At 40.2% G+C, this 24,078-nt stretch overlaps 1 protein-coding gene and 1 long non-coding RNA gene across 2 annotated transcripts in view; both read right to left on the minus strand.

The window, feature by feature from the left end:
- Positions 1-24,078, minus strand: part of LOC146507221 (tetraspanin-4-like) — a 547,388-nt gene that overhangs the window by 329,813 nt on the left and 193,497 nt on the right. The gene's annotated exons all lie outside the window — the stretch shown is intronic.
- LOC146507227 (uncharacterized) lies at positions 6,956-8,574 on the minus strand. The gene is made up of 2 exons (XR_014877079.1): positions 8,047-8,574; positions 6,956-7,036 (listed from the first exon to the last, which is right to left on the minus strand). It is a non-coding gene; the product is annotated as an uncharacterized LOC146507227 (long non-coding RNA).

Below are 24,078 nucleotides of genomic sequence, written 5' to 3' on the forward strand. Positions count from 1 at the left end.
TGTTTTGAGAAAACAGCAGAAAGCTTCAAGAAAGGTTTCAATCAATTCTGGAAAAAAATGTTAGTACAGAAAGCTCTTCAGATACGGTTTCACTTTACCACAGGTCATATCAAAGGTTTGTCTGATTTCAAATAGGAGGAGAAACAAAATATTGTTCAGCTGTGAGGTGTATCTACTTGTAGAGTTTTCACAGGACCAGGGTGAACCATCTGGCTGGCCAACATCAAATGTTTCTTATCATGTTGTTTTGAACTGGATTCAGCTGTTGAGATAAACACCTTTCTCTTTGAGTACTATTGGAAAAATGGTTTATGTCTCTAGTGACCAATTCAAATAGCTTAGCTGACATGTCACCCTTGCAGTCCGATCAGGAGGTTCATTTGTGTTTACTTTAATTTTAACTTGGGGAGGCTTACTTGAAATGATAATAAACACACATGAACCCTCTGAATTAACTGCAACTAATGTATTAATAATTACTCGTAAGTTGTGTTTTGCAGAACTGCGCACACTAATCACTGAACACCAGGGTATAGACTGTAAAGATATGGACATATGTCGTTTCGAGGTCTGAGACATGAAGCCAATGTGGAAATTCCTTAAAATCTCTTTTTTTTAATGGAGGCTGTATATGAAAAAAGCTTAAGCTGATGTCAGTACGTGCATTCATGATGATTTTAGGTTAGTATTAGAGTTGCAAAGAATGACTAGCCACTATTATCCCTTCTTTTTCTTTTCTTTCTATTTTCCTTCAGATCCATGCCTTGTCATTTATCCTGTTTCCAAGCACCAAAATCATCATCTTCTGCATATTTTGGCTGTTCCCTTTAGGGGTCCATCTCACCCTATCTCTAGAATCTTCTACTATCACACCAACTCTCAACACTCATGTCCATTACATCCATGAAACAAGTCTTCACTGTAGTTCTCCTCTTTTCCTCCTGCCTGGTAGCTCCATGTTGAGTAATTTTTGTCTAATGTGCCCATTATCCCTCCTTTGGAAATGTCCAAAACCATCTCACTGCCTCTTTGTCTCCAAAGTGCTCAACCTGGACCATCCTTCAAAAAAAAAACATCCTTGTGCTGATTTCTAATCCTGAAGATCAGGACTTTGCTGACTGACTGACTTGTTGACCAAAAAAGAGTACTGACTGCTTCAAAGTTCATGCTATTTTTGTGGTGACAATAGAGAAGAAGCAGAAGCAGCACCATCCTCATCAAAACAGCCAGTCTTCAGGTTTCTCTCAAAATAAAGCACAAAGCCTAAGTGAAGGACTTACACAAGCAGCAAGAGGCTGATCAGAAAGGAAAAGGAAGACCTTTTACAACCCATTACTTTTGACACAGGAAAAGAATTTTGGCTGAAGAAAAGTGTCTCTTTTTGATTACAGCTTAAAACCTTTGGCTTAGACTTACTGGCTATGCTAGCTTCTCAGGCTTTTGCAGAGAGAGTTTTCTGTGTCACAGGTGACCTCACTAGAGGTCAGAGCAGCGGTCACTTTAGCACACCAGACATTTGTTTTTAAAGCAAACAATTATTGCAAAATGCATGATACTCCTGTAAGAAACTGGTTAAAGGGAGCAGATCACAAATAAATTATTAGTCATAATAGTCCAAATCTTTACAATATCCTGTAAGTGAAAAAGACTGGTTTTGCTTATTCTCCATGCACAAGAAATCATGTGTGTGACTGGCACACACACTGAAATGTCTGTAGTACAGATGTGTCAAGAAGCGAATTTTGGCTACTTCCTTATTCGCAAGGGGGTTGTGCCATTTGTTAAATTTGGCAGATTGTACACCAGATGCCCTTCCTGACACAATCCCAAAAGAATACGTATCTCCTCCCACACTGCTTTTCTATAAAATTTGAATAAAATTCCTAAAATTCTCAAATAGCCAAAGTACATGGTGTCACAAGCTGGTACACAGCCACTGACAAAGAAGGGACTAAAAACTGATTGTGCTGCTAATCAAAAGGTAAAATGACAAACATGGGATATGTGAGGAGTCAGAAGTAAAAATCGTGACATGGATGCCTGAATGTTGGCAGCACCATGAAGGGAGAAACATACCAAAACCTGGAGGTGTCATTCCTAGGAGAGAGAGATGTAGAGAGGTGTAACAACCACTGAACCTCTGCAGGAGGAAACCCTGCAAAGTATACAAAAAGGGCCAGGGTAAACATCAACCCACATGTGATATTGCCTTCAAATAGATATCATGAAAACTCTTGCTATAAGTACCAAACATGTACAACATGGCACTTCAACTTTGTTCAGATGTGGTCACTTCCATATCTGACGGAAAGTAAAATGGCAAACAAGCAAAAAAAAGGCAGTCAAAATGCTAATGTTGAGGCTTGTTGGTTGTTTATCTTTTATATACAGTCTATGGGCATGACTACCATATCAAGGCCAGGTGTGATACTATTACAGGCTCATAGAAGGGGTATATGTTGGTGAGACAGTTGACTTTGCAAAGCCCTCAAGAAAAGATTTCAAGAATGCAAAATATGGAGAGAGAGGGGTGGATGAAAAGTTTGTAATCCGTTAACCAGTTGGAAATCACAGCAGCATAAGTGTACAGCATTTAGTTATTTTCTGATTCTCATTTTTACATATCTGGATGGTACCTGAAACACAATATGGTTGAACCATGAGACCAGCCTGCTTCATTTATTTATGGTTACTTTTATAGGGATAAGTACATTACATCAATTGTTTCTGATTCCCAGTGCTTTTTTCCAGTTTGTCCTACATCATCTTTTCCATCACTTCATCCTCCATGTCCAGTAGTTCTCACAACTCTTTTTATATGTCAGATGTTGCAGTATTTAAAATGCTCAAGCTTTGACTGGTCAGTGATCTCATTCTCTTGTGTAAAGCAGCAAATGTGCTGAAAAAGTGTTAATGGTTTCACACATAGTGCTTCAAAAATCACTCACAAAAATAAAAAAAAAAGATATTGGGATTCTTGCACTTGTTAGCTTATTGAAGTTGAGCTGACATGCCATGTAAGGGCTGCCTCCCACGCATCGCTGTCCATCAACCATTTTCCGGGTTGATTTTTTTCATATGCTGACATTTCCCAAGGTGATATTCAACAGCAGATTTTGTAATGGTTCAACTCAACACTAAGATAAAGATGGCTGTCCAGCCAGAATAAATTTTTTTTTGAAAAGGATGATTACTCATTGGTCACATCAGGAACACACACACTATGACCTTGGCTAAAGGTTTTGCCAATCAGGCAGGGATTTCTTACTACACTTGGATGAACACTGAGTGTCAGATGGCAGTGCACCTCTCTGGGGCAGCTGCTCTGCCTCCTACAGAACAGATATGCCCGCTGGCTTATAATAAAAACACCCACACAGATGTTGCTTTACCCTCACCTCAACCTTTTCCACTGCTGTTTTCATTTTCTGGGGGAGCAGTTCAAACTAAAGTTGTATTTTCTTAAAAATCTTAAAAATATATATAAAATACTATAAAAATCCCAAATATAACATAGTTTGACAAGCCCAAAATAGTTTTTTGCACCTACCATGTGATTCCCAAAAAACTATTAGCTGAAATCTTTGTGTATTTCAGCATGCTGTGCAGTGCACTTAAGTTCCCTTATCCCTTAAAAATATGAGGAACCTGGACAAGTCAAGGACAAAAGAAGTGTCAGGCCTAAAACTCTACAGCAGTTGAACAATATCTAAAAGTCATATCCTTAATAAATAGGGAAAAAAATCTACCAACTGTTCACCAAAGCATCATCAAAAATGCTCTCTGTGGGAAGAAAAGGCTGAGGTATACCAGATTACACAAGAACCAGACTGGACAATGCAAATTCAAAATTTAGAGCTTTGGAATATTCAGAAGCTGTTGGTTTATCTAATCATATCTTAGCTGGTTGTGTTTAGTTAAACTTTGTACTTCCTTCATATTTACTTATCTTAATATTTTCATGATGTGCAATAGCAAACATACTCTTGTTTTCTTCTGCCAGCAAATACATATTTAATTGCTGTTAATTAAGCACAAGTGAAAATCTACATTTGTTGCAATCATTTGCAGTGCAAGTCTTTTTTGTTTATTTTTTCTTTTCTTTTCCTTTTTTTTCTTTCTTTATTAAGCATTTATAGTGACCTAAAACAAGAAAAGGTAAGCCTCAATAGACAACACCAAAAGCACTTTTGGTAACCAAAAAAGATCAATATAAGAGTTACCAACTCTACCTGGACCTGGGGTATAGAGTGTGTTTGGGGAGTGTGATTGTGTGTACAGTGTCCATGTATGTCTATCCCTATGTTGGGTGAGTGCTGAGTATTTGTATATGTGTGCATGAAGGTGGGAATGCTTGTTTGTGTCTGTGTGTGCCTGTTTGTCTGTGTTTATATGTCAGGTCGGGTCTTACACTCTACCTCTCTGGGAACTCCCAGGCCCTCCAAAGGCCTATCTCCCCTCATCACACTCCCTGCCGGTAACTGATGCCCTCAGGGGTCGGTGCGTTGGTGGTTCTTGGGCTGGGCGCTCAGGTATGTACCAGCTCACTCCCGGTGACTACTTGGCGGGGCCTGGTGCCTGTTGCTCGGTCAGGCCTCTTCCGGGGCAAAGGGGGCCCTCGGGCCTCCGGCCTCTGGGCCTGCGGCTCGGTTTACTCTGGCACACCTGGCTGCCGGCAGAGCCGGCGGGCACACCACTGCAGCCCCCTCTGGCTCCTGTTCCGTGGCTACTGGGTGACCCCTGATCTGGGACTCTCCTCAGCTCTTCCCAGGAGGGTGGCACGGATGCCCCTCCGGTGGTCCTCCTTGGGCTCTCGCACTCTGGGACCTCTGGATGTCTGGAGCCTGGATCTCCTCCATGCCTGCTTCATGCCCTGGGGGACAGGGCTATGGCTCTCTACATCCTCTAGCAGACCATGGGGAAACCGAATACAAGCGCGCTGATCCACACAGGTGTGCACACGGGTGTTCACTGTTCATAGACATAAACTACACCTTTATTGGCTGCTATTTCCAAGCACATTGTGTGCTGTCTGTCCTACGTGCTGCACAACAACATTCAATATTTAGTTTTTACTGCTGTTTACACTTAGCTAGATTAACGTGATGGTGTTGTGTTTAATATGTTGCTCTGTTTTTTTTGCTTGTTTTCTCTTCTTTTTCTTTCAACAGGTGATCCAGGAGATTTTTTATCTCTTCTTTCTCTTTTTAAGCACCCTTTCTCACTGTCCCTCTTCCCTTCTGTTTTTCTTTTCCTTCATCTTTCTTTCTCCCTTTCCTATCCCTCAGTCATGTCTGTCCCATCTGTAACAACTGAAAATAAAATAAAATAAATAATAACAACAAAGGTTGATCAAATGGACCAATACGGCAAGGCCGTGATGATCCATTTGGCAAACTAAATCCATTGGGTATCCTTGTTGGTCTTCAGACAACAATTCTGATGGCTAAAGTACCAAATGGGACAGGCAAAAAAAAAAAAAGAGTTACCAACCAATAGCTAACGGAGAGCAAACAAAATGACTAAATACGAAAAGACACTGACACACAAGAAACTTGGGAATGTGTAAAAAATGGAAAAAACTATATAAACTACATAAAACTATAGAAACAGAAACTATAGAAACAAAAACTTTAAGACATGAAGAAACCACACCGCCAAACTAAAGATTTATAGTGCTTTACCTGGTCTTTGTTTGCTTTTTTGCAGCCAGGCCTAACCCTGGATTTCATTTGATAGTTTACTTGAAAAACTGAGCTGTTCAAAGCTTTGCGTGTGGTTGTTAGTTTGAAACAAACTGTAGAAACTGAGTCATTGGAATTGCTGTCAATAGCCTCCAAGAAAAAATAGCTGTTGACAATAGCAGATGAACTCTGTGAAGTGCAAAGCAGAAAAGATGGGGACCAAAAAAACAACAACAATGAATACTTAGCAACAAAAGCAGAGGCAGCATAAAAGCACAAGAAGCTCAAAAATGACAGCTCTCAGTTTGAGATAGCTCCTAAGCACAGGGGAGAAAAACTCTTTACTCGTTATTTCAGTTATCTATTTATTTAAACTACTGATGACAAGGTCAGGTAAATATTTTCAAACTCAGTTCTTAGTAATGAAAAAAAGAGGAAAAATGCCAACTAGACACACATCACAAAGAGATGATGCATCAAATTTCTAAGCAAAGTTGGGGGGGGGCTTTCTTTGACCTTGGAATTTGTGCCCAGTCATGGGTGGACTTTAATTACATTTATAATTGTGAGTTAAGGTAATAGATAATAGTTACATGTTTTTGTGTAGTCATTTCTGCATTGCTCAAACACCACATAGCATCCCTCCATTTTCTAGAATCTGGGCTGGAGGACAGCATTAAAATTATATAATTTGACGTACTGATATTTTTGATATTCTTTATATCCACAAATTAAAAGTCAAAAAGGCAGCAAAAAGAGTTATCATGTTGTTCATCTCTTCACTTAAAGAATTGCTTAAATTCCTGTTAGGGGTCGAAGTGTTAGCCCTAACACTACGAGATAAGAATATGTAATTCTTTTTGCATTTTTTGCAATGAGGTCTTCCAAGTTTTGGGGTACAAATAAATAAGTTAACATTATAATTAATAACATATTATGTCTCTCAGCTTGTTAGGGAATGGTTTATTTGTGCCTAAGAGCTGATTGAGGTGACTGTGAAACAATAGACCTTGGGATGTCTGCTTAGGCTGCTGCCCTTGGGATTTGGAACCAGATAATAGCAGAAAATAGATGCATGGATATCCACTTCTATTGAAAATTATATATATATATATATATATATATATATATATATATATATATATATATATATATATATATATATATATATTAGGAGTGCAACAATACTCGTATTGATATTGAACCATTCGATACAGTGCTTTCGGTTCGGTATATATATCGAACAATACAAAATTTGGAGTGCAGATCCACTGAGCGCAGCGCAAGCTAGCAAGACAGAAGCTAAGCTCGTTGCAACATGGCAACTGCCTCAACGCTACCCGAAATTGAACCTCCCTCACCCTCATTCAGAACTGACCCTGATGGTAAGCGCGTCATGGACAAAAGTAAAACAGTATGTCGGATGTGCCGCTCAATTTGTGGGAACTAGTGTTGACGCTGTCCAGCCCCACGCACAGGCCGATCCGTGGTAACTCGTTAACGGAGATTTGCTGCGTTATGGCGTTAATGTCATTTTAACGAGATTAACGCTGACAGCACTAGTGGGAACACAACAAATGACTTCACATTTACACCGACATCATGCTAGTGCAAAGACAAATGGAAGCAGACAAAAACAACAAGCACACATGCTACAAACTTTACCCGGGTCATTTAGACAGCCATTAGCACATGATTCTTCTTATAGGGACCTGATATGTTTAATATGCTGCTGAGAATATAGCCCAGAAGAAGCTTATAGTATAGCTTTGATTTTGGAAAGAGCCATTTCTCTGTAATAGTCTCTTTTCCGAAGATGAGTGATTTCTCGATCAGATTCATGCAACATTAAATATAAATTTCAGCAACATTAAATATAAAAATTGTACTTTTGAGTTAAAATATATATTTATAATTTTAATAAATGACGAATTAAAAAGGCATGAACATCTTTTTGTATCGAAAAAATATCGAACCGTGACACCAAAGTATCGAACCGAACCGTGAATTTTGTGTATCAACATATATATATATATATATATATATATATATATATATACTGTATATATATATATATATATATATATATATATATATATATATATTAGGGGTGCAACGATACTCGTATCGATATTGAACCGTTCGATACAGTGCTTTCATTTCGGTATGCATATGTATCGAACAATATAAAAATTTTAATTTATTTTATCAACTTTCCTTCTGACGGTGCTGTCTGTGTTGAGCGCTCAGTGGATCTGCGCTCGACAGTACAGCCTAAGCGGAGTAGTCGAACGCAGATTCACTGAGCGCAGGGCAAGCTAGCAGACAGAAGTTAAGCTCGTTGCAACATGGCAAATTGAACCTCCCCCACCCTCATTCAGATCTGGCGTTTGGAACTATTTTGGTTTTCATGTGACGTATGACCCTGAAGGTAAGCGCGTCATGGACTAAAGTAAAACAGTATGTTGGATGTGCCACGCAATGCTCAGTTACATGGGTGGGAACTACTGTGTTAGCGCAGTTAGCTCGTTAACGTGTTGGCCGTCCAGCCCCACGGAGATTTGCAGTGTTGTGGCGTTAACCTCATTTCAGATTAACGCTGACAGCACTAGTGGGAACACAACAAATATGACTGCACATTTACTCCGACATCATCATAGTGCAAAGACAAGTGGAAGCAGACAAAAACAACAAGCACGCATGCTACAAACTTTACCCGAGTCATTTAGACAGCCGTTAGCACATGATTCTCCTTATGGGGACCTGATATGTTTAATATGCTGCTGAGAATATAGCCCAGAAGAAGCGTATAGTATAGCTTTGATTTTGGAAAGAGCCATTTCTCTGTAATAAACTCTCTTTTCTAAAGATGAGTGATTCCTCAATCAGATACAGGTAGGGTTGCCAACCGTCCCTTAAAAAACGGAATCGTTCCGTATTTAGAAACAAAAGTACACGTCCCGTATTGAGCTGAAAAGGGACGCACTTTGTCCCGTAATACAGTGAGAATCAAAAGTAGTCTATAAGTTTTAATGTAATTAACCTTTGTTTGAAAAAATAATTCCCAGCCCCGCTCCTGCTTTGTGACCAATGAGCTGACAGCACACTTATGACAATTCGAGTATGACAATTCAGATTACCGCTCATCTCATTGGTTGAGGAAAGGTCGCTTGCGGAGAAAATACCGGAAGACAACAGATGACCACAACAAAAAGCATGGCCAACAGGGAAACAAACGCCGACACTGCGGTGCAAGTCTCAGACGACAGTACACCTGAAGCTGGGCAAACACTGTGCGATTTTCAAACTGCACGATTGGCTCGCATGGGTTATAAGTTCGTAGGTCACGATGCAGGGTCTCACACTATACCGCCCGATGCTCTGATGCGACCTGAGTGCTCACACTGTGCCTCCATAAAATGAAGGTTATAACAGAAAATCTGTCGCTCGCTCTCCCTCTCTGTCTTTCACTCACACAGACACACACCACCATCAGCTTTGCTAAATTGCTAATGAAAAACACTGATCAGGCAGCTGTGATTGAGCAGCAATGTCTATCCAACTATTTTCACGGTTGTTGTGGTCGTAATAATTTGGTGATGCCACATCGAAAAGGCTCGGATGAGCTTTCCAAAGTTCTACAAGTTGTGCCTCCATCGCTTGTGTCCAGATCACACGCCGCACAGCCGTGCTGCTCCGTCTTTTTCACCGACGTTTACGTGTTTGCACGTGAGCAGTGTGAGCGGCTGCGGTGACACCCTCACGAGCGATTGATGATCGGGAGCTGGTCATGAGGTGTTAATCGCTTCTCGTTACCCCACGTATACTACACGATGCACGATGAAGGCCAAAATCGGGCCGATCACCAAATTGGTCGCACGACTCAAAAATCAGCTCAAAATGGGCCAAAAAATCGCACAGTGTGAGCCCAGCATTAGACCAGCAATGTTTGTTCCTCTCAGAGAAAGAAAAAAAGGCTGCAAAAGTACAGGGAAGAATGGGAAAAGGAAAACACCTGGCTGGAAAAGTGCACGATAACACCTATAAAGCGCACTGCACTGTGTGCCGGCGCACTTTTTCCATAGGCATTCTTCTAATGGTGGGCACATGAAGAACATGAGGGGCGTGAGGGGAACCCTTAACCAATTTTTGTCCACCAGGCCACGGCCGAAGCAGATATGTATGTAAACACTGGTTTGTTTGTTTTTAAACCCTCTGGTTAAGGTTAAAATGGGCATGTGTAGTGAATATCAGCGCTATGTGGCCAGAAGTGTGATAATATAATTTATTTTGTGTAATAAACAACTGCAATGATAGATGATTACAACAAATAGATGAGTAATACATAAAAGTAATACATAGATGAATAATGATGATGAGTTATGATGCATAATCATGGGAACAAGTGGGTTTACAAACGGGAGCAAAAGCTGAAATAATGCCTCTACTGAAGCCAATTGCACTAAATGCACTAAATGTGCACTGTTACAAGAATATTTTTCTTTCTATTGTTTTCTATTAATTTATATAATTTTAGGTTAAGCAGGACAGAGTTCTTTTAAAGAAAGATTTACTTTTATTCTCAAAAGTTAAGCATGACAGGCTTCTGTTTAAGAAAGAGACCTGTTTTATTGTGTTAATGTTGTCATTTTGAGCTAAAAATAAATGGCTAAATGATTTTTGTTTCCCATGTGTTGATATCACAAAGAATACGCATCTACTTAAATCAAATTCAAGTCAAATGGTTAAAAAAATAATTTCACACACAAAAAAAGAGCTAAAAAAATTCACCACACTGGGAAGGGTGAAGACAACTGGGTCGCCCGGCCCTGGCCACGAGGTGTCCCTTATTTATTTCTCAGGGAGTTGGCAACCCTAGATACAGGGCTCGCAAAATCGCTAGCGATTTTTCCAGTCGGGCTACCAAAATCTATCTCTGCCCTGCCCGTCGGCCTATCGTAGGAAGGAAAAATATATGTCAATGCTTTTGCATTCTTTTGGAAATGTAGCTGGGTAATTATGTCATTGGCATCGGTGAGCCACTGTCAATATGTGACATATTGAAATCGCGTTTGAATTTGCGCTTGTTTTTTGCTTTCACTTTGCAATCGCGTGAACTGTGTATAGAGAGCGACAGCACTGATTGGTGAGTGATGATAATTTGTGCACCAACTCCTCTGACATCATCTTATCAATCGTTAGCTTACTATGCAAACATGACAATAAAAAAAATCTCCCGCAGCTTAAACATGTGAGAGGTTGATCGTGCAGAGAATCACTGAGTGTTATGTGAGTGCGTGTGTAAAAGCAGCAGGATATATATTTTAGTTCTGCTGAGCCAAATAAGACAGGTCAGGGTGAAGAAGTGACAGCCAAAGAAAAGCTTACCACAAAACGGAAAAGTTGTGACAAATCAGACTATAAGACAAAAAGAAAGTGCAGCTTTATGGTTTCATGGACAAAAGAATTTCTGTGGCTGCAATATGACGAGCTAAATAACCAGGGCTGCACATAAGTGGTCTGCAGGTGCGCATTCGCTGTCAAAATAAAAAACGCGCACAAGATAAGAAGTTGCAACGCGTGTTTGCGTACATAAGATTTTCAGGAGGAGGACAGACATTTGTTTAGAACTCTTAAAGATGTCGAAGAAGCAAGCTCCTTTAAGCAATTACTTTGGTGTTCCTCCACCTCCAAAGAAATGTCAGAAGGAGTCCGAACCACAAAAGAAGCGCGTATTCTCGGAAAAGTGGTTGCAGGTGAGCTGGCTTCAAACAAATGATGAACGCACAGAGATTTGGTGCAGAATGTGCCGTGAAAATTTAATAAATGACAAATTAAAAAGGCATGAACTTTTTTTTGTATCGAAAAAATATCGAACCGTGACACCAAAGTATCGAACCGAACCGAACCGTGAATTTTGTGTATCGTTGCACCCCTAATATATATATATATATATATATATATATATATATATATATATATATATATATATAATTTTACTTTTTTTTAAAATAGAAAGATCAAGTTGTTTTTCGACAGCTTGAGGCTAGGGTTAAAAATCAGCTATCAAGGGTATTTAGAGTGTATGCACAAGAGTGTAGGCAGTTCGATATATTTAATTTTTGCCATCTGACTTTGGTAAGCTGACAATTGTAACATTTAAAAATAACAACAATTAGGATTCAATTAAAACTTGTTCTGAGTCTCTGAGTTTAGTTCCAGAGCACAAAATAAACACAGCATGACAGGACTGATCCAACAGTCAGATTCAGCAATTAGCTGATCAATATTAACTGTGAATTATCACTTAGAACTAACTTGGATGCAGGTTCCAATCAGTTTGTAGTCTTTGACAAACACTGATTGTGACTGTGTGTCTCATGCATGGTAGTTTACGGTGCAATAAGTTCACTATACATGCAACACAAAGCTCACTCCACTATGCTTTCTTATTTCTATTAAGAAACATGTCATGTGTAAGAACAGACAAAGTGTGTAGGATCTTGTCTGGTACTGTCAACAGGATTATAACTGCATATGATGGATCTTGTCTGTGTCTGAGCTGCACAATTGATCTGCAGTGGCTCTGAATAAGCTCAGTGTCATCAGCTAGTTTCTCTGCAATATCACATCCCTGCTTTGACTTAATATAGCCTTTTATAATACCCCAAAGTCAATATCCTGATTTGGATTCTTGCCACAGGCCCGCAGAAGGTAAGTCAAGGCTGTCTTTTGTTAAGTGTCGCAACCTACATTAACAGCAAAGAGATAAACTTATGGGTCCTTTATTTATAAGACAGACCTATGCATCAGAGCTCATTGTGGTTATCACCATTCACAGATCTGCATTGGGGTTATGGAGGAGTAATGTGACAATGCAGGAATGCAACTTATTTCTCTGAGATGTCAAAGCAACCACAGGATCACATATGTTTATCACATATAAACATCCACCTACTCTGCTGGAGATCAAGTGAGTATCTATGTGCACTGCAGGGTACAAGTTGAATATTGTACCTTGACTTGTACTTTTTAGCGCTGTATCCAGGCTGACCAAAGGTCAATGCTCTGTTAAGCCAAGAATTCCTTTAACTTTAACTAGGAATTACTTTACAAATTTCTTCATAAATAAAATATAATTTTTTTAGAGAAAAAATTATTCATAACCAGAGATGGGCAGTAACACGTTACAAGTAATGTGTTACTGTAATGCGTTACTGTAATCCGATTACTTTTTTCAAGTAACGAGTAAAGTAAGAGATTACTATTGCAAAAAAGGTAATTAGATTACTGTTACTTTCCCGTGAGCACGCTGCGTTACTACATTATAAAACCGTGATTTTTTTGTGAGAGTGTCTTATGACAATGACGTAAGCGAGTGCGACGTTCGTGGCAACAGCTGTGTACAGATCAACAATGGATTGGGTGCTGGAGAGAACATGACCGTGCAGCGTTTAAAGCGTGGAAGTACTGACCTTACTTTGAGTTTGATTCCGTAAAAAGTGACAAAAATATTAGAAGAAAACGTCTTTTTGCAGCGAAAAAAACCCCTAAACTTCTGCACAAGCACCGAGTAGGCTACGCTGCCACGGGAATGTGAAATTTACAGAGGAACTCGCGGATTCTTCCACTGACATGACAGCTGAGACACACCTGCACCAGGGCAAACCTCCGCTTGACTCACTCCTGCTAAACAGGTGAAAATAGAGCAACAGGATTGCTGATTCTTTGATTTTATTTATTTTCTGCTGTGTTTTACTTGCATCTATTTCAAAGAGTGAGTGTAAACACAAAAGAACTATTTTATTTTATATGCTGGAGTTGTGCAGAAAACAGGTTTAAATGTTAAACAAATTTCTTCCAGTCAGAGAATGTTGCATATAATTTAATGTTTGCTAGATGCATAAAGTTAAAAGATTAAAACTAATAAAACAAGTTTTTAAAAGAGACTTTTTCATTTGATTACATTTTATATGATGGATTATGCAGAAAAAGTAGAACTGGGATTGAAGCGATCTATCGCTTCATTACCTGTTCAGGGTGTAAATCATGTTTTTAAAAAGTAACTAACTAATGACTTTCAAAAATAAGTAATCAGTAAAGTAACGGGATTACTTTTTGGGGGAAGTAATCGGTAATTAGTTACTGATTATTAGTAATTAGTTACTGAAGTAATCAGTAATTAGTTACTGATTACCTTTTTCAAGTAACTTGACCAACACTGTTCATAACTATCTCATAGATGTATCATTACATGCAGCCACTGTTAAAACCATTGATATTTATTTAGACTTTTTCTCCTTTCTGAGATGACTTCAGTAATTACTTCGCCTAAGTCACCAATGTGTCTTTTAGACTCCATTTTTACAGTTTTTTTGCATCTCTGTTTGTGCTCATTTCTTTTTTTCTCCATCGTTTTTGTGTTTTTCTGTGTTTCTTTTAATATCTATTTCTTTAAAGTGGTTTGCATCAATCTCTACTGAAGAGAAAAAAAACAGCAGTGAGGAGGTTATTGAATTTCCAGATGTGCATATGTCCATATGTATCCATATGAGCCAATCATATTTCTCAACTATACTATATATATACTTGGCATGGGGGTATTAACAAGAAAACCTGCTGTGGCACTTACATACAACGTGATACTTGGTGTGGAATTTGTGATAAGGGAATCTAGTGTGGGAGCCTAGGGTAGTAAACATGAGGTGAGCCTGGTGGCATGGTGGTCACTACCCCAATGAGGAGAGCAGAAAAGGGAGTTAGTGGGTCCACAGGCTGGTCCGGGGATAACGTTGGTATTTGAGATCTTTTACGTGGCTTAGTTTTTGCAGGTGGAGTACTAGGCTTGGAGCGGGAGGCAGAGATTCGAGTGGCAAGTTGAAAGTAACAAAGACGGGCTGACCTGAATTCTAGGGCTCATGGTAAGCTACGGTGGCAGGAGGGCAGGCAGGTGAGCGTGGCGAGTATTTTCTTGTGTAGCCGAGCCGAAACCTTGGCTGATTGTGACCTACACCCATTTTCACACCTTAGCTCATGTGATTAGGTAGAGGATTATTAGGGGGTCCATTGTCCCTTTCGGTGGGTTACTCCCACAGAGCTTAAATCTGGGACTCTCCACCATTTGACCCTAGAACTGCAGAAGCTTCTCGGATGAGAGGTGAAATGTCTTCAAGAAGTCCAGACGCTTTTCTTTCCAAGCTCCTTAGACTACGATGTCCTGGATGACTGAGAACCTTCACAGACATATTTCTTCCTGGAATATGGTGTCGATCTGGTGAGGGCTGTGACCAGTGTCCAAAAGATGAGTTCTGTTGCGGTATGGAGCAGCGGTGTTTCAAAGTAGCTAAAGGACACAGAAAGCAAGGTAAGTGAATACAAAGACGAAGATTCAGAGCGAGAAGAGTGAGCCTGTTACCGACATGGGTAAGCTGACGGACTGGCAGTGAAGACAAGGTGATGCTGGTCATAAATACCCTCTGATGATTGCCACGGATTAGTTCCAGGTGAGCTGCCCAGGTTAGAGAATGGCAGCAGTAGATACAGTTAAAACCCCAACAATCAAACAACCACCTTTGAGCTAGTACTTTGCAGCAGTGTGAAGGAAAACCTCCCTTTTAACAGCAAAAAATCTCCAACATGAGCATGCTCAGGGAGGGGTAACCATCTGCCGCAACTGTTCGGGGGGATGTAAACATACATGGCTGTGACAAAAGAGTCTTAAAGATTTTCTTCTTTGTTTTTTGACACATTTCTAATTTAATCTGTGTTGGCATAGCACCATCTTAAAACCACATTTTTTAAGGACTTGTAGTGAGTATTAGAGTATTAGAGGTTCAGCAGTATGACTTTCAGTGCTGTGTTATAATACATTTAAAACAAGAGAGGTCGTTTAGGTTCACATTGTGTTTAGTGACCGGTTTGATGGTATAGTGGTTAGCAAAGTCACCTTACAGTCAAATGATTCCTGAATGCTATTGACACCTCTTTCTCAACGAGAAGTCTGGGCTCGGGAGAGCCCGAGTGCCCTGGAGGGACTTTCCCTGCCGGATACATGATGGACGGGTGGCAGAAGTGGAGGATCGTGTGCCTGGCGGGACTGTCGATCGAGGACGCTGAAGATATCTACCTATTCGGAACCATGATAACAGGGTTCTTGCTGATTGGAGCTGGCTTGGCCCTGGCTTATCAGAGAATTAAGTAAGCGGAACCGGCTGCTCAGAATAACACCTCTAAGCAAAAGTTGGATTACATCGTGGAACAGCTCACTGCAGTCGTGAGTTCTCAGAATCAGCTCTCTGTGCACAAGAATGACAACATCACAGAACGCAAGTTTGATAACATCATGGAGAAGCTCGTGGTTCTCCAACGGGAGATTGAGAGACCAGTGTCGGAGTGTTAAAGAACAGCTTTGAAATTCTCATGAGCTGCTCGCATAAATAATAGATAACACTGTGTGTTGACTGTTCTTCCCACTCTATGCAAGGCCACCTGGGGTGGCTGGAAGACTGTTTACTTAGCCTGATAGGGCGAAGGACACTGTCTCAGCTGAACTATGGACACGCACACACATACACTTACACTGATAAGCACTCACACATCCCCCCCTCCCCTTCCAATGCCTTCGATGCTTGTTGCCTCCTGGGAACACGAGGCGGGTCTTGGCCCGTGCTGGAGAGTCGGCGCAGTGGCAGGATGGCCCCTACCCAACCCTGTTGCTGGTCACGTGCTCTATAATGTTGTACTGTGGACATTTATGTGCTTTCTGTGCAGAGGAGTTTTGTTGTTTCCTGTTTACATGCTGTCCTCCTATAGCCCAGCATGAGTAGAGGTCTCTTTTTTTCCTCTTGTACTTTCCCATTGTAGTGTACATTTCAGTGTTTTTTCTGTAATGCAACCATTCTCTGACTTGTATCCCCATGTGATGTCTGTTTTGTGTGTGTAAGGTCAGGGGCGGGTTCATTCCACTGCAGGGCAACCTGCCACTGCATGTGGCGAATAAAATTTGAACTTGAACTTGATTTGAGACTGGGAGGAGACACAAAGTCAGCTTCAGGCGATGAGAAAATAGTGTACTCCTACTGGTGTACTGCTGATTTCAAGCCTGGAAAAATGGGAGAGCTGTGTCAGTAAGGATCTGGTATAAAATGTGTAGATCCACTGTGGTATCCACAGCTTGAGGAATTAAGCGAGCTGGTAAAAATAACTTTAATTCTGTAGCTAGCTAAAGAAAGGGATGTAGAAGTAATCTTATAATTATACTAGATGTTATAATAATAGATAAAAAATAAAAAAATACAATTATTATTATAAAAATAAATGTAATGCTATTCAATTCAATTCCATTTTCAGTTGCCTCAAGGCACTTTTTATTGTGAGGGTAAAGCCCCTACATTAATACAAAGAAAAACCACAGCAATCAGACAATCACCTGTGAGCCAAAGTGACAATGGGAAGGAAAAACTCCTTTTTAACAAGATGTTATGTAAACATAACAATTTATTGTCAATTTTACATCTAAGAATCTTGGAAAAAAACATCTGACTTTTTTAAGTTTCCTTGAAGATGTTTCACCTCTCATCTGAGAAGCTTCTTTAGTTCTGAGAGCAATTGGTGGAGAGTCCCAGATTTTAAGCCCCATGGGAGTGTCCCCCAAGAGGGTCATGGACCCCCTATTGATCCCCTACCTAATCACATGAGCCAAGGTGGGAAAATGGCCTGTCATGTGATTTACTGAGAACAAATGACCCAAGATGTGAGTGGACATTAAGGTGTCTGATCTCAAAACTGGATATTAAATGGCAGACAGTTGGTGTCGTAAGCCACCACCTCAGTTCAAAGACAGTTGTTCACAGTGGACATAGATGGCTTCTTTCACTCCTCTTTCAAACCATCTGTCTTCTCTGTCCAAAATGTGAACATTGGCGTCCTCGAAAGAGTGACCTTTGTCCTTTAGATGCAGATGTACAGCCGAGTCTTGTTCCGTCGAGGGGGCTCTTCTATGTTGTGCCATGCATTTATGAAGTGGCTGTTTGGTCTCTCCAATGTAGAGGTTTGGGCATTCCTCGCTACACTGTACAGCATGCACTACGTTGTTAAGCTTGTGTTTAAGAGTTTTGTTTTTGGGATGAACCAGTTTTTGTCTGAATGTGTTGCTGGGTCTGATGTACACTGGGATGTCATGCTTGGAGAAGACTCTCCTGAGTTTTTCTGATAAACTGGCTAAATAGAGAATGACAATGTTGTTGCGTTTGTTGTTCTGATCCTCCATAGTTGGTGTCTAATCTTTTCTGTGCATCTTTGCTGATTTGATGAAAGCCCAATTAGGATAACCACATGTTTTAAGAGCTTCCCTTATATGTGTGTGTTTTTTCCATTCTGGCTTAGAGGGAACATTTTTCTATCCGGTGTCTGGTGTAGGGTCCTGATTACTCCAAGTACTGTACAACTTGGACTACAATGACCTGGATAACTGTGAACCTTCACAGACATCAAATTCAAATATTAAAACAGCAAAATAAAACCCATATTCATTTACCAAATAAAAATTGACCAAGCATAACAAAGATAACTAATGTTCAATAAATATAACTTTATAATGTGCAGTTGATGTTAATCCAGTAGATTTATTTTAATCAACCTGTTTTGATCTTCTTGAGGTCTTACCTTCATTCTCTCTCTGAAGTAATTTTACGGATTTGTTATCCCTACTTTAAATCCATTTTTTTTTTTGCATCCCACCAAGGTCTTGGTAAATGGTAAATGGACTGGTTCTTATATAGCGCTTTTCTACTCTATCTGAGCACTCAAAGCGCTTTATACAACTAATTCATTCACCCAATCACTCCTATTCACAGAAGCACTTTTTCTAAGCTGTTAAGTGCTCCCTATCTAACATTCATACATATTCACACTCTGATGGATGCATCAGAGAGGAACATGTGGTTAGTATCTTGCCCAAGGATATTTGGCATACAGACTGGAGCAGACTGAGATCGAATGACCAACCTTCCGGTTAGTAGCTGACCTGCTCTACCACCTGAGCTACAGCCACCCCAAAGGTGTTGAGGTTATGATGCAGATGATTTGTGACTGTGTATTTATAGAGATTATACAGGGTGGGCCATTTATATGGATACACCGTAATAAAATGGGAATGGTTGGTGATATTAAAGTCCTGTTTGTAGCACATTAGTATATGTGAGGGGGCAAACTCCTCCCCTCTGATGTGGACATCGGGTCAGTTGGAGGCGCAGTCGAAAGATTGCAGCGGTCCCAGATCAGATGTACACACTGGAACTCTTTCCCATGTTGCTTGTCTGTGTTTATTGTGCTATGGTGTGTTGATATCTGTGCATTCCTGTATTATCCTTTTGTGTTACACATTTCGATGTTTTTTTCCTCGCTACCTAGCCTGACCTGTCTCCCCAATGTGATGTTTGTGTATTGTATGTACGGTCGGCAAGGTCTGTCATCTCTGTTGTGGGCAAAAGACCTGGAACTGACAAATAAAGGCTATCTCATCATCTCACCAAGATGGGTGGTGACCATGGTGGCCATTTAGAAGTCGGCCATCTTGGATACAACTTTTGTTTTTTCAATAGGAAGAGGGCCATGTGACACATCAAACCTAATGGTAATGTCACAAGAAAAACAATGGTGTGCTTGGTTTCAATGTAACTTTATTCTTTCATGAGTTATTTACAAGTTTCTCTTTGTTCACAGCCATTGACATGTCGAAGAGGTTAACACGTGAGGAGCGGATCGAAATTGTGTTGATATCTGGTGAACGCAGTAACCGGGTCATTGCAGCAGATTTCAATGCAAGACACCCTACAAGACCACCCATCTCTCATGCTACAGTTAGCAAACTGCTTGCTATGTTTTGTGAAACTGGTTCAGTGTTGGATTTGCCAAAATGTGGATGCAAGAAAACTGTCACTAATGAAGAAACATCAGTGGCTGTCCTAGCTTCATTCAGCAAGAGCCCACAGCTTAGCACTCGCCACATGTCAACTATACTATACTGGTGTGGTATATGGAGTACAACGATAGTGGGACCATTCTTCATCAATGGAAACCTCAAGGCCACTGGATATTTGAAATTGCTACATGATGATGTGTTTCCTCTTTATGCACTGAAGCTGGCACGTTCCCTGAGTTTTTCCAGCGGGATGGTGCACCACCACATTATGGGTGCCAGGTCCGAGCATTCCTAGATGAACAGTTTCCTGGAAAGTGGATTGGTCGTCGTGGGCCAGTTGAATGGCCCCCAAGGTCTCCCGATCTGACCCCCTTAGACTTTTATCTTTGGGGTCATCTGAAGGCCATTGTCTATGGTGTGAAGATACGAGATATGCAGCACCTGAAACTACGGATACTGGATGGCTGTGCTGGCATTTCTCCTGCGGTGTTGCTATCAGTGTGTGAAGAGTGGGAGAAGAGGGTTGCATTGACAATCCAACACAATGGGCAGCACATTGAACACATTTTATAAGTGGTCAGAAACTTGTAAATAACTCATGAAAGAATAAAGTCACATTGAAACCAAGCACACCATTGTTTTTTCTTGTGACATTACCATTAAGTTTGATGTGTCAGATGGCCCTCTTCCTATTGAAAAAACAAAAGTTGTATCCAAGATGGCCGACTTCTAAATGGCCACCATGGTCACCACCCATCTTGAGGAGTTTGCCCCCTCACATATACTAATGTGCCACAAACAGGACTTTAATATCACCAACCATTCCCATTTTATTACAGTGTATCCATATAAATGGCCCACCCTGTAGAATGCATGCTGTGTGCTAGTTCATAAAAGTATGATACAATGAAAGCCAACTACCGTATTTTTCAGACCATAAGACGCAACAGGTTATAAGACGCATCAAGCAAAACAAAACAGTCAAATAAGTCAAACTTTATTCAACCCATTCACAATAACTCTCATTTCATTCAGTTGTAACACATAAAATACACAACTATACATTCACTTTTTCACTTCATTCCTCTTCCACAAATCGATCAAATTCTTCATCTTTGCAGCTGCTCTATTCCAATGTTCTACTGTGTGACTGAAAGCCTTGAGTTTGAAATCTACTTCATAAGCATGTCTCTTAACAGGTGCCATTTTGGGGTCCTTATACACACACAATACGGTAATATTATGTTGAAGCACAGTACTTATTACTCCGTGAGGCTCCTGATTACGGTAGCCATAATGCTCCAACAATCCATCAAGCGGTGCGGCTTCGTAGCTTACCAAAGTTGTACTAAAACATTCTGACAGATTTTTGAGCGCCATGTACCACATAAAATCGATTCGAGGTCAGTAAATACAACCAGAATTCATACATAAGGCGCACCGGATTATATTTGTATATCTTGATCTTTGAGAAAATTAAAGGATTGTAAATGTGCTTTATAGTCCAAAAAATCCAGTATCTTTAAATCTGGCAAAGGACCCCAGGACCAAGCAGTCAAATTCTAGCAGGGCATGTGCCACCGCTAGCCAGCCCTCTGGCCATGGTACGGTGCACTGCTCTGTAGCAGGGGCAGATCTAGAGAAATTTTATGAGGGTGGCAAAATCAAAGCCTTTTTTCCCCCAAATGGTAAATGGACTGATTCTTATATAGCGCTTTTCTACTCTCACGGAGTACTCAAAGCGCTCTATACAACATGCCTCATTCACCCAATCACACCCATTCTCACAAGCACTTTATCTATACGTAGTGCTTTCTAAGTACATTCACACACATTCATACTCCGATGGATGCATCGGAGAGCAAGTTCGGGTTAGTATCTTGCCCAGGGATACTTGACATGCAGACTGGAGGAGCCAGGGATCGAACCACCAACCTTCCGATCAGTAGGTGACCTGCTCTACCTCCTGAGCTACAGCCACCCAAATTAACACGTATGCAGGTGGTTACATATGGTTAAATGATTCAAATGCAGTAAGTATACACATTTTTTATATAAATATAGTCTATAACTTAATTGTTGTCTGTAGCCCACATGATTACACACTTTAGTTACATAAAACGTGAGTTTTGATGTTATGTACTGTATAGCCTGTATAATAAATATGTAGCCCAATAAGTATAAAATCCAGAAAGCTACACAACATGGGCGGTTCATTTACAAACACAAGTCTAACTTAAGTTTCCCACAGTTTTTTGTTAGAAAACAATCACATTGTTACATGCTTAAATTACACAAAATGTCAGAAATCTGCACTGTCATGAACAAAAATTGAAACCTAATTTTTCATGATTTGTTTGATTAACCCACTGAGGTCTGAAATACAACCGGCCATTTTTGACTCCTTTTGAGTTTACGTTTGTATTTCACCCTCAAATTGTTTCATTTAATTTTTTTCCCCTTGCCTTGTTTGGTATCTTTTCAGCTCAACTGAATTTAGTTGTTTTTTCACTGACATACTGCATTAGTATTACGGATCTGAAATCACACAAAGAACTTAAAATCCTAGTAGTATTTTCTTTACTGTAAAAAAAAAACCACAGACATGTTGGGTAAATGTTTATAACTTGAAATGCAAATATAAATTTTACATTTTGTAAACATATACAACTATTTATCTAAAAATGCAGCCAATACACCTGCTGTTTTTTTTTTTCATTTTGTACAACCATTTAAAAATATTACTAAAACTAAAATGAGAGAACAATCAGGTTTCTAATAAGATGCCCCACAAATGATGTGTGTCAGAAAAAAAAAATGTTTCTCCACCAAAACACAGAGGAGAAGAGCACAGGGAGAAACCTGCAGGCCTGACAGCAGGAGGTGTATCACTCCGCTGGTTTTCTACTTAGTAACAGTGTTTACGTTGCAAATGTGCCTTTGTGACATTCAGTAGTGCCCTCACTGACACACAAAACAAAACGACTACACAACAGAACAACTACACAAGACAACACAACACATTAAGTAAACACTCCATAGTAACCGTCACAAATCTCCCACATCTAAAAACTCTCTCTCTCTCTCTCTCTCACTCTGTCTCGCTGCCGTTACCGTCACTCCCCAAAACTTTTCCCTCTTCCTAAACAACCAAATCCCACATGTCGACTTTTTCAAAAATTGGTCGACATGGTACATTTTTCCACCGATAGGAAAGACGTGGCTTTTTCCCTTTCTTTACTGTTTTTGCGCTGTCCTTAGAAAACGCTTAAAACACACACACACAAAAACGTGATGACACTATTTAGAAAAAATGTGTGGCTTATATATATTATCATAATACTGGATTTACTGGCCTGTAATTAAAATTTAAAAACATTGAAGTCCGAACTTTCAATGTGGGCTGAAATAGAGACTCGGCGTGGCTGCAGCTTGTTGTTATGTCAGCTTAACCTCTTAAGCCCCAAGCCTAACTGATCTCCTGCCTTTTGCCCCCGTATCAGGGGGCGTTGGGGCTTAAGTTAAAATAGTTATGTAATTTGGAGGTGCAGTGTGTCCGTGGACCACAGAGGGTTAATAACACTCACCTTCCTTCCATTTCCAGAGTGTAACATCCACCCACCTGTGTAAAATCCGAAATTCCCATGGTGTTGTTCAAAATGTGCTCTGGCACAATCATAAGCATTGCTTGCTACTGAAAACAAGAAAAAAGCCGGTCCTGCTATGGGCTAAACCATGTGTTACTGGTGGAGGGGGGGACACTATGCAATATATTCAGCTTTAGCATTTATATTCACTGTTGGCTATACCTATGCTCAAACTGTTAATGCTATCTTATTTTAATAAACAACACTGTCATATGCAAAACTGGGGTGGCACTTAGGGTGGCAAGGGATCATTTTAGGGTGGCACTTGCCACCCCATGCCACCCTTCTAGATCCACCCCTGTTCTGTAGAAGTTTTACTTGGCATCAACAATCCATCATTGGTCCCATTATAGTGCTTCTCTGATAGCATGTTCACATTGTTAAAATAAGAAGAGGTGTGAAGGCAGAGGCTATGCTGTGTGTGCTGTATGGCCTCTAAGTGGTGGGGGGAGCCAGGTTCCTCTGTGAAGCAATGATATATAAAATGGAAGGGAAAGGAAAGGAACTGTCTGTGCAGTCCACCAAGATTAATTACTAAAGGACTACATAAAGTGAAATAGTTTATCTCAAGCCTAACAACATGAAACTTGTAAATATGTCTGCTGTTATTCTCTCCTGGACTCTGCAACCATGCTCAGGCTGCATTCATTGAGTTCAGTCATTACACATTTGGAAAGGAAAACTGCAGAAGATATTCTCCCTTTGGACCTTACATTGGCTATTTGTTCAAACTATAGGTGGCTGGGGTGTTGCTTGTCTTCATATTTTGTGTCTTTTATTTTGGAATCTTGGCAGATTCACAATAATAGCAGAGCACTATTTTTCA

This window comes from Neolamprologus multifasciatus, chromosome 12 (genome assembly GCF_963576455.1).
Source record: "Neolamprologus multifasciatus chromosome 12, fNeoMul1.2, whole genome shotgun sequence".
Taxonomy (NCBI): domain Eukaryota; kingdom Metazoa; phylum Chordata; class Actinopteri; order Cichliformes; family Cichlidae; genus Neolamprologus; species Neolamprologus multifasciatus.